The sequence below is a fragment of the Lonchura striata genome, chromosome 2 (genome assembly GCF_046129695.1).
Source record: "Lonchura striata isolate bLonStr1 chromosome 2, bLonStr1.mat, whole genome shotgun sequence".
NCBI lineage: Eukaryota > Metazoa > Chordata > Aves > Passeriformes > Estrildidae > Lonchura > Lonchura striata.
This window is the reverse complement of record NC_134604.1, coordinates 52142322-52155082: the sequence shown is the minus strand read 5'-3', so window position 1 is coordinate 52155082 and position 12761 is coordinate 52142322.

Here is a 12761-nt window from a genome sequence, read left to right as displayed (position 1 = left end):
AACTTTGAAGTTAGATCCAGCTTCAAAGTTGGTGTGACAGGGTTTGGATCAGGTGGGCTCCAGAGGTCCTCTCCAATCTATTTTCTGGTTTTATTTCAGTGGTATTTCAGAAGCAGGAAACCTAAAGGTACGAAAAATCTCATTAGGCTCCACTCTGTTGTCAGACTTTTTCTTTTTTTAAGATAGCTTATGGAAATCAGCCTCCTGACTACAACAGTCAGCTGTCTTTCCTATGAGACAGTTGGCAGCTGCACTGAGATGCCTCAGTGATTTTTTGTATTTTTTGCATGAAGCATCTCCATGTACAAAATTCATTATCATTAAAACTCTCCTCAATGACAGTTTAGTTTTTGAATGTTGTCATTTGATGCCATATCATTATAACTCTGACAAGTTTTATTTCCTGACATAGTATTAAATGCTCCACCTAAGTCCAGTGATTTTTGGTAATAGCTTAAGTTAGGAAGTGTTTGCATTGTTAGAAGAGTTTAATAAAATGCATTGCAACACCACCAAAATAGAAACAAAGGGGGCCTAAAGTTAATGTCTAACTTAAAGAGGTATTTTCTGAGTTCAATAAGAACAATTAAAAAATATTTTTATTGAGAATTACTCTCATTAATCTAATATAATCTCTGTAATCAAATATATTTTCTTCTGAAAAATCTATGAACATATTACAGAATAATTGCATTCCCTTTCATTTTTTCTGCAAAGCTACTTTTAAAAATTCTTCAAATAAAAAATTGAAATTTTCAATACATAATTACTTTCTCATAATTTTTCAAATTCTTTGAATTATAGATCCCTGTCATCCTCAATAATATTATAATATCTAGCATACAAACTAAGACAAATTACTTCTCATGGCTTTAAAAACAGTGGTGCAAGTCCCAACAAGTTTGATAACAACATTTGCCTTGGTTACAGCATGGTACTACAAGTTCCAAGGTTGGGTGTTTGATCCCTGTATGGATCATGCACTTAAGAGCTGGACTTGATGATACTTGTGGGTCCCTTCCAACTCAGAATATTCTCTGATTGTAACATTCCTATTGCTTCCAGTTTGCCTTTTGTTTATTTTTGTGAATAAATGTTTCATGCTATGCCTAAGATAATACTGCTGTTTTACTCACAATATTAATCAAAACCTTACACAACCTAAGACCTAATACACAACACTTAACTGAAATGTAGAGGAAACCTAAAGTATTTTCTTCTGGAAGGAAATTAAAATTGTGTTTCATATACTATTTCTGAAATAATAATGTAATTTTCTTGATTTCCTGTTTTCTGATAATGATCCCTAGAGGCACAAAGAGATGTCCAGAGGCATAGGGCTGCTCAGCACAGCAGTTAAAAAGTTTAATACTGGCTGACAACAGAGTGTGTTGTACTCCAGGGATGTATTGATATAGCATCTACAGGCTTTTGTTGGCAAGCCTTGGCAAAAATTAGAGGTGTGAGGATAGTGTCCTGACAAAACCAGAATCTACTTCCCCACAGTATGGGTCTCCACTGGTGCTGTATAAGATGACAGCCATTTTACCTCTTTATCATGTTATTCTCTTTCTCAGAGTTCCAGCTTGTGCCTGCCTGCTGAATAGTCAGCAGTCAAAAGAAGCATGCTTGAGATTTCATATTTTATAGTTTGGAGACAGAAAGTTTTTTGGGGGTTTCTTGTTTAATTTTCTGAAGGTTTTGGGGATTGTTTTCATCCTTTGGTTGGCTATGTTTTTTTTGGGTTTTATTTTTTTAAACTACTCCACAGTTTTCATTGCTTTCAGCATTAGGATAATTGAAATCCCACATCATTACAGTTTGGGGCACTTCATCTTTGCTTATCTGCTTAAACAATCCAGAGTCTACTTGCTTGTTTCACCCTGCAGATATAGCAGTTTATGTTTGAAATGGTTTTGCATTTTACTTCACCTTTTTTGTTAGACCACTTTGCTTTTACAGTTTCCAAGAGCATTCTGCCACTTAATACTCTTATTTTGTTATTTTATAAATACCATCACATCTACAATATATTTATTTTCTGCCAAAAGGAAATTTCTCTGAAGAATTTTACAGCAATTACAAATACAAATGTCTAAAAAGTGAAGTACAGTTTAGAACACAGGAATATTACTTGTTTTTCAAGGATACCTTCAGGGATATACCACACAGATATATTTTATGGATCTTTACCAGTAATTAAAAGAAATATGTACATTTCTTAGTGCTCAAGTGAGCTGAATTAGGCTCAATAAAATAGACAATCTAGTCAAAATAATAAAATTTGATAGCTTCATTATGAGAGGTAACATAAATTAGTCAAAGATAAATTAACCTACATAGTTATTATAGTAGATTGTAATATGAAGACTTCCAGAGCCACATGATGGTAGCTCTCAGTTTTCTTTCTTAAAATGTAAGAATGGGAAAACGTATCTCCATGCTGAAGTAAGAAAGAGGCACTTTTATTGGCATGACATTTAATGTTATTCGGTGTAAAATGAAACATATCGCTGCTTTCTGACTGCTGAAACTGGTGACTATATAATAGGAAGGATTGACAGCTCAAGTGAGAAAATATGCATATGCTTTGGACAGTATGGGGGAAAAAGATATTGTTTCACTATCATTTTGTGCTCACTAGGATTCCAGCTGTATAACAGCCCATTAACAGGAGTATTTTCTTGCAAATCAAAATATCATATTTCAGGTCCTCCGGGCAGAGAGACTGTAACAGCAACCAAAGTTAAGGCCTTCCCAAACACTTCCAAAGCATCCTTGTGTGGTTTAATTTGTTTTTCTGGCTTCCTTCAGACTCCATAATATCAAGAATTAATCAAAACCTGGTAAGCAGTAAACATAATGAGAAGTCACATACTGATGCTAGTAACAACCTATCAAAAGGACATTTAACATCCACAGGTTTCATTACAATTTCTAGATCTATGGGAGCAGCTACAAAACAATGCTGGTTTACTGCTTTTTGTTGAAGTGATTTTATAGCCATTGTTGTATTTCACATTTTGTTTTGAAAGAATTGCAGAGTGAAGAGGATTAAATAATAGAATTTGAACAATCATCATTCTGTATGAAAAAAGGAGAAAGAAAATCATGTCGAGTTGCTGGAAATAAAAATAGTATTTAATCCAGATTGGATATAACCATAAATAGTTTAAAAAATTAAGCAAAGAATGGAAAAAAAATGCTAATATAACATATATATGATAAAATAATATCTTTCATTACAGATAAAATGCAACACAAACTCTAGTTATACAAGGATATATGTACACAGGAATCTGAGTTCTCATGTGGAACCTTAATTCAATTGGCACATTACACAAATCCAGAAGTACTTTTCACCGGAATCTGGGACCCCTTTAACCTGGGGGAAAAAAAGTAGAAATATTATTTCAAAAGAATAATCAAAAGCTATAATCATTGAAAAGTTTTCATAGAATGCAATAATTACCTGTGCTCCATAGTCTTTTACCACCACTTCTATTCCTCGGCAATCCTTTTGATGATGCTCATACTGCTCCTCATCTGCATCTCTAGTATATACACAAAACTTAAGCAGTGAATAATAGTCAGAGGACTGTATTAAGCTTGGTATTCTCACAATGAAATCCCTGAAACATGCCCCTGGTAAGCAGCATACCTCTCATATATCAGCTTGGCAAGTAGGTGTAGGCACAGAGTTTGTGGTGATTGGGAGTGGGGCTGTGGCCGAGCCTCATCCCCAGTGGGCACAGCTGTGCAGGGCAGGTGAGCAGCATTGAAGGAAATAGGACCTGGAGTGCCCAGGTGCACAGACCAACCACCAAAGGGAACAGAGGGCACACAGGTGTAAAGGATGTAAGATAAAGGAAATAAAAGGTTGGGCTAAAGAACAAGGAGTGTGCTGTTTGAAGCTTTCTGGTGTGGTATGGTGTTGAAACCTTTTGAAATTATTCTGTGATACTCTGTGTATTGTTGCTATCTCAGTTGTGACAGATGTTGTGGCATATGCCTCTGCACCTCTCAGAAGACAGTTGCCTGCTACCATCACTCTAATGATAGAACTAAAAGGGAGGAATTTATTTGTTTATACAACTCCACTGATCAGTAGTTTTATTGGTTATGAAACTCAGTGACAGTTCCCACACCACCAGTCCTCACACACTTACCTGCTGAATATCTTGCCTACTAACACTTTTATTTTTTTTTCTGCATGGAAACATCAGAAATGATTTTCACTTACCAATTTTTCATCTAACAAATCCTCTGCTTTCTTGGACTGTAAAAATATTTGATGTTGTGGAACAAGCAAAAGCTAATGGGAAATGAAACCCTAAAAGAAATAGCAATCACTTTGTGTCCTGGGTTGTAAGATAAGCTTGTATTCCATTTGCCATCTGTCGAAGGCGAACCGGTTGGACAGGTTTTTTGTTATCTCTCTCAGAGACAATGGTTTGTGTATACACCTTTGACTGATTCAATGAAAGGCTGAAAAAATGTAACGCCGTGAGGGGTCCCACCCAGAGGGGGGAAGCAGCTCTCCCTCTTCTTCGCGGGACTCCGAGAGAAGCAGCTCTCTCACTCTCTCTTCGCGGGATTCCGAGAGAAGCAGCTCTCCCTCTTCTTCGCGGGACTCCGAGAGAAGCAGCTCTCTCTCTCTCTTCGCGGGATTCCCAGAAAAGCAGCTCTCGCTCTCTCTCTCTTCGGCGGCACTCGCAGCGAAGCAGCCGGCGCGCGCAGAGGCGACGGCAGCGGAGCTCAGAGGCAACCCCGGCGCAGAGGAAGACCGGCCCCCACTGCCACCAGATCTTCAGAGGAAAATTATACCCTTCTAAAGATCACCACTTCAGCTGCAACTCATCAACTATTGCAAGGGAAAGCAATTGTCCCAGCAAAACCTGATACTGGCATTCCTCAGGTTCTAGACTTTTTTCTTTCACTAGTTTTGTTTGTACCGATTGCATTTTCCTTTTTAAATTGTTGTCTAGTTTTCTCCTAGTAAAGAATTGTTACTCCCACTCCCATATCTTTGCCTGAGAGCCTTTTAATTTAAAGATCCTCGTAATTCAGAGGGAGGGGGGTTTGCCGTTCTCCATTGCACAGGAGGCTTTGCCCTCTTTCACAGACTCCTGTCTTGTCTAACCAAGACAGAATTTGGCGCCCAACGTGGGGCCCGAGGGCATTGAAAGGGAAAAAGGATTAACAGTTCTTAAGTAATTTGGTTTTGTTGTGTGTAAAAACATCTTCAGCATCACCATGTGGTCTAGTTTACCTTGGTTTGGGTGGCATGTGATCGTAGCTATACTTTTCCCATTTGCAGACCCTTATCTAAAAATGGGTCCTATGACTAAGGCTACGGTGTCTGTTATCAAGTTTGGCTTCTGGGTTAATTGGGTGAGGAATTCATGGATCTTTAATTTCCTCTGGAAGGCAGGTACATGGATTCATAGCTATCACACGTTAACTGTATGTTTTTGGGGTTACTTTAATAACGGTACCTACTGCGAGGAAATAGCACCTGGGCAAACTTTCTCTCAACCTTTTAACCATCTTTTTGGGTCTGTTCCACCAGTTCTCAAAGGGTTAAGATCCTTTATAAGTGCTAATGATACCATACAATGGGTGGTGTTGCTGATAGTCCTGTTATATTTAGCATTCAGAGATAAGGGAAGATTAACCTGGATAAGTACCCTCACACCTACACCACAGACTCGAGATGCTGCTGCTCCAGAGCCTGACCCTGCCCCACAGCCCACCTCAGAAATGAACCGCCCAGATTGGGTGAGGGTTCTGGTTAAGGAGATACGAGAGATGCTGAAGGAGTGCATTTCCCCAGCTGGTGAGAAACCTGCCCTTTGCCTTGAGGAGGGACAGTCTAATAGTACAGCTGTGGAACCCACTAATGTTACAACTGTCCAGGTTCCAGCTGAACCACAAGGGCAGTCACAGCCAGCAGCAGTTGCCCCGGTAGAAACAAGGAAGTCTAAGGTGAAAGCAGAGCACCCTGCAGATAGGGACAGGAATGGAGGAACCTCACAACCCACAGGGGAGCCAGAGATTGCTATCATCACCGAGTCCCTGACGTACGAAAGTCTTCGCAATCTGCATAAAGACATTGTGCGACGAGGGCGTGAGGCTTATGCTACCTGGCTACTCCGGGTTTGGGATCTTATGGGTACAGGCGTGCAGCTGGACGGTGGTGAGGCAAGGAACTTGGGACCCTTGACCCAGGACTCGGGTATAAATCAGGTTTTTGTAAGGGAACCAGGGTCCCTTTCTCTCTGGGAGCGGCTCTTAATGAGTGTCAGGGAGAGGTTTATCCACAGAGAGAGAATGCAAGAGCACCATCATAGAATGCGCTGGAAGACCCTCGAGGAAGGGATCCAACAGCTGAGAGAAGTGGCAGTATTGGAGGTACTCTTTGGGAGGGATGGACGACACAATAATGACCCTGACAAGGTCAGGTGTACGGGACAAATGCTGTGGAGTCTGGCAAATCTTGGGCCATCTCAATACGCCACCTTCATTGCAACGATCAATGCTGACACCCACCGGGAGACAATAGGTTCTGTTGCCAACAAACTTAGGAATTATGAGAGTATGATTAATGGCCCAATGCAGGCTCATATCTCAGCTGTGATTAAGGAGTTTAAAGAGGAGATGAGGGAGGAGATAAGGAAGGTTAATACAGCACCCGTGAGAGTCACAGGCCCCAGAATCAGCACCCAACAATCCCCAGCTAGAGAGAGAGGGTACACCCCAAGGGCTAATCTGTGGTTCTTCCTGCGTGACCATGGGGAAGACATGGGGAGGTGGGATGGGAAACCCACCTCTGTCCTGGCAGCACGGGTCCGTCAACTCAAGGAGGGAAACTCTAACCGGGGGAGTTCCACCAAAGTGAAGGTAGCCTCAACCTCCCGTGACCAAGCTTGTGGGTACGATCTGTCAGACCCCCTTGAAGGGACCTCTAGTATGTATGCCCAGGGAAGGAATGATAACCAGTGTTAGAGGGGCCCTGTCTCTAGCCAGGGAGAGGCACGGGAAAACCGGATCTTCTGGACAGTGTGGATCCGATGGCCTGGCACATCAGAGCCACAAAAATATGATGCTTTAGTTGATACTGGTGCACAGTGTACTCTGATACCATCGGGACATGTGGGGGCAGAGCCTGTTTCCATTGCTGGTGTGACAGGGGGATCACAACAATTGACTCTGGTGGAAGCTGAGGTGAGCCTGACTGGGAAGGAGTGGAAGAAACACCCTATAGTGACTGGCCCAGATGCTCCGTGTATCCTAGGTATAGACTTCCTCCGGAACGGATATTACAAAGACCCAAAGGGACTCAGGTGGGCTTTTGGAATAGCCGCTGTAGAGGCAGAAGACATTAAGCAATTGAACACCTTGCCTGGACTGTCAGAAAACCCCTCTGCAGTAGGACTCCTAAGGGTGGAAGAACAACGCGTGCCAATTGCGACCTCGACAGTGCACCGCCGGCAGTATCGGACGGATCGAGATGCCGTGATCCCCATCCACAAAATGATTCGGGAGCTGGAGAGCCAAGGGGTGGTCAGCAAAACCCACTCACCCTTCAACAGCCCCATCTGGCCTGTGCGCAAATCTGACAAAGAATGGAGATTGACTGTGGACTATCGTGGCTTAAATGAAGTGACTCCACCGCTGAGCGCTGCTGTGCCGGACATGCTGGAACTCCAGTACGAGCTGGAGTCCAAGGCAGCAAAGTGGTATGCCACCATTGATATTGCTAATGCGTTTTTCTCCATTCCTCTGGCAGCAGAATGCAGGCCTCAGTTTGCTTTCACCTGGAGGGGCGTGCAGTACACCTGGAACCGACTGCCCCAGGGGTGGAAACACAGCCCCACCATCTGCCATGGACTGATCCAGGCTGCACTAGAAAAGGGTGAGGCTCCAGAACACCTGCAATACATTGATGACATCATTGTGTGGGGGAGCACAGCGGCAGAAGTGTTTGAGAAAGGTGAGAGGATCATCCAGATACTACTAGAAGCTGGCTTTGCCGTCAAGAAGAGCAAAGTCAAGGGACCTGCCCGAGAGATCCAGTTCCTGGGAGTGAAATGGCAAGATGGACGGCGCCAGATTCCCACTGAGGTCATCAACAAGATCACAGCTATGTCCCCACCAACCAGCAAAAAGGAAACACAAGCTTTCCTGGGTGCCATAGGTTTCTGGAGAATGCACATTCCTGAGTATAGCCAGATTGTGAGCCCTCTTTATCTGGTTACCCGAAAGAAGAATGATTTCCACTGGGGCCCTGAGCAGCAACAAGCCTTCACCCAGATCAAGCAGGAGATCGCTCATGCTGTAGCCCTTGGCCCAGTCAGAACGGGACCAGAGGTCAAGAATGTGCTCTACTCTGCAGCCGGGAACCATGGGTTGTCTTGGAGCCTTTGGCAGAAAGTGCCTGGGGAGACTCGAGGCCGACCACTGGGATTCTGGAGCCGAAGTTACAGAGGGTCTGAAGCCAACTACACTCCCACAGAGAAGGAAATCTTGGCTGCCTTTGAAGGAGTTCAAGCAGCCTCGGAAGTAATTGGCACAGAAGCACAACTCCTCCTGGCACCCCGACTACCGGTGCTGGGGTGGATGTTTAAAGGAAAGGTTCCTACTACCCACCATGCCACTGACGCCACATGGAGCAAATGGATTGCCCTCATCACTCAACGCGCCCGTATTGGAAACCTGAATCGCCCTGGGATTTTGGAGATAATTACGAACTGGCCAGAAGGTGAAAACTTTGGTCTCACTGATGATGAGGAGCAGATACAAGTGGCAAGGGCTGAAGAAGCTCCACCATACAACCAACTACCAGCAGAGGAGACCTGCTACGCTCTTTTCACTGACGGTTCCTGTCGCATCGTAGGGATGAACCGGAAGTGGAAAGCAGCCGTATGGAGCCCCACACGCCAAGTTGCACAAGCTACTGAAGGAGAAGGTGGATCGAGCCAACTCACTGAACTCAAGGCCGTTCAGCTGGCTCTGGACATTGCTGAAAGGGAAAAGTGGCCAAAGCTCTACCTTTATACTGATTCATGGATGGTAGCCAATGCTCTGTGGGGCTGGCTGGGAAGGTGGAGAAAGGCCAACTGGCAACGTAGAGGAAAGCCAATCTGGGCTGCTGATATATGGAAAGACATTGCCTCTCGGGTGGAAAAGCTGACGGTGAAAGTCCGTCATGTAGATGCCCATGTCCCCAAAAGTCGGGCTAATGAGGAGCACCGGAACAACGAGCAGGTAGATCAGGCAGCAAAAATAGAGGTGTCAAAGATAGACTTAGATTGGCACCATAAGGGGGAGTTGTTCCTGGCTCGATGGGCTCATGATGCCTCAGGTCATCAGGGCAGAGATGCCACCTACAAGTGGGCACGAGACCGAGGGGTGGATCTAACCATGGACAGTGTTTCCCAGGTTATCCATGACTGTGAGACGTGTGCTGCCATCAAACAGGCCAAGAGGGTGAAGCCCCTATGGTATGGTGGGCGGTGGTCCAAGTACAAGTATGGGGAGGCCTGGCAGATTGACTACATCACACTGCCCCAGACACGCCAAGGCAAGCGCTACGTGCTGACCATGGTAGAAGCCACCACTGGATGGCTGGAGACTTTCCCTGTACCTCATGCCACTGCCCGGAACACCATCTTAGGCTTGGAAAAACAAGTCCTGTGGAGACACGGCACCCCTGAGAGAATTGAGTCTGACAACGGCACCCATTTCAAGAACAGCCTTATCAACACCTGGGCCAGAGAACATGGTATCGAATGGATATATCATATTCCCTATCATGCTCCAGCTGCCGGCAAAGTTGAACGGTGCAACGGACTCCTTAAGACTACCCTGAAGGCACTCGGTGGGGGAACATTTAGAAACTGGGAAATTAACCTGGCAAAAGCAACCTGGATGGTCAACACCCGGGGGTCTGTCAATCGAGCTGGCCCTGCTCAGTCAGAACCCTTACACGCAGTAGATGGAGATAAGGTCCCTGTAGTACATATGAAAGGTATTTTAGGGAAAACTGTTTGGATTAATCCCACCTCAGGCAAAGACCAACCCATTCGTGGGATTGTCTTTGCTCAAGGACCTGGTTACACTTGGTGGGTAATGCAGGAAGATGGGGAGACCCGCTGTGTACCACAGGGAAACTTAGTCTTAAGAGAGAACTGGGTGTAAGATTTCATGGTGTGCAGATGGAAATAGAATAAGGGGTGGATAATGTCCTGGGTTGTGAGATAAGCTTGTATTCCATTTGCCATCTGTCGAAGGCGAACCGGTTGGACAGGTTTTTTGTTATCTCTCTCAGAGACAATGGTTTGTGTATACACCTTTGACTGATTCAATGAAAGGCTGAAAAAATGTAACGCCGTGAGGGGTCCCACCCAGAGGGGGGAAGCAGCTCTCCCTCTTCTTCGCGGGACTCCGAGAGAAGCAGCTCTCTCACTCTCTCTTCGCGGGATTCCCAGAAAAGCAGCTCTCGCTCTCTCTCTCTCTTCGGCGGCACTCGCAGCGAAGCAGCCGGCGCGCGGAGGCGACGGCAGCGGAGCTCAGAGGCAACCCCGGCGCAGAGGAAGACCGGCCCCCACTGCCACCAGATCTTCAGAGGAAAATTATACCCTTCTAAAGATCACCACTTCAGCTGCAACTCATCAACTATTGCAAGGGAAAGCAATTGTCCCAGCAAAACCTGATACTGGCATTCCTCAGGTTCTAGACTTTTTTCTTTCACTAGTTTTGTTTGTACCGATTGCATTTTCCTTTTTAAATTGTTGTCTAGTTTTCTCCTAGTAAAGAATTGTTACTCCCACTCCCATATCTTTGCCTGAGAGCCTTTTAATTTAAAGATCCTCGTAATTCAGAGGGAGGGGGGTTTGCCGTTCTCCATTGCACAGGAGGCTTTGCCCTCTTTCACAGACTCCTGTCTTGTCTAACCAAGACACTTTGCAATGAATAATAACAAAAATTCTGAATGTAGTTTTTCACAGGTATCATTCTTCCTCTGAATGACAGATCTAAATATATTGATAAGTGGATGAAGTTGGAGAGATCACATACAGGGGGATTATTTCAAAGTAATATATGTGTTTAAAGTAATATGCCTTAAAAATGAAACAGTATTTTTTAATATCAGGTGAGAAGAGAGTAAAAATTAGGATTATAATAACAATAGCATCAACAGCAATAATAATAGTAATAATAACTCCCAGTTATTTATAGAAACAGTGAGTATTAAACTGAACTTGAAAAAATTCCTTGAAATGAGCTTTCACAGCCAATAGACTCTCCTGTGGTAAATGAAGTGTGTTATTTCTCTTGAACATTTAAAACTAAATCAGGCAAAACTCTATTGAGAACTTGACAAGGGGTAATTATGAATCACCAGACTGATGAACCATTTGACACAATACATCTTCTCCTCTAGTTAAATTATATTATTCTGTTACTTAAATTATGTTCCTTCTCATTTCTAAGCAGAAATTTTTCTTGTAATGAGTGTTTTATTCACAATGAACATGCCAATCATTTTTGTTTGAAATGGCAGCTTTTCTTATGAAGTCACATTTTTTCATTTATGTATTTGGACTTGACTGAAAATAGCTTTTATCAATCTATTCATTCTGTAAGGCTCAGCAGACATGAATTTATAAAGCTGTATCATGCCTCTGTTTAATAGAAGTCACTGTTAAGTATATTATTTGACAGTCATACCTGCATTGGAAGCAAAGTATTAGATATTTGTCAGTTTAAGGGAGAATTACAAAATAAATATTTCTTTTTTTTTGTCCTTTTACACATTTTACGAAATCATGAAACAGGTATTGACTATTTATATAATTTGAAGATAATACTTAGTCATGAAATCAAAATAGCTGCAATCTGGTTTTGTTCTCACCAAATCATTATAATATACTACTAATATTATTTTTAAGAAAGATTCAGATTTCAGTAGAGCAGCAAATGTTTCTCAGAACTTTCAATATATTTAGAAAAATAAATGACTGAGTTCAAATTTTTGATTTTTCATTGCATAGATAACTTCCAAAACATGAAGTCAACTGAATTAATTAAATCTTTCTGGATGGGCATTCATCTTCCTAGAGCTAAAATATTTTCAGTGCATATTCTACATTTAAATCAATGGCTCTTTGCCATTTTAGATTTGTCTAAACTACTTTAGGATGAGAGGACTGTTATTTAGTTTTTTGACTATAAAAATCAAGTAAGGTAATAAGTTCAGGAATTTATATCAAAAGCAGCTGAAATTTAGTGAGAAAGCAGAAAACAAATGGTCAGATATAAAAATGTTCTCCTTGTGTTTTTAATAAATCTGGAACATGTATCAGGAGATTAGCCTTAGGATAACAGGCAAAAAGGGACTTGAGGTTTCTGGTCCAACCTCCTGCTAACTACAGGTCAACTGTGTGGTTACATCAGATTTCTCAGGCCTCTATTTAGTCAGACCTAGGAATCCTTCAAGGCTGCACAATGCACAATATTTCTGGGAAATTTATTCCACTGGGAATGGGGGAAAAGATGCTTCTTATATCCACTGTAAACATGTCTCATTCAGATTTATGTCCTTCATCCCAGATATTCTTCTCATACGCTGCTGTGAAGAGCCTGGCTCCATCCTCTCAGTAACGTAATGTCAGGAATTCTGTGGAGTCCCATCACTCTATTTTGCTCTTGTCAAAGTCAAAGGAGATGTATCTCAACTATAGAAATCCTAAGGG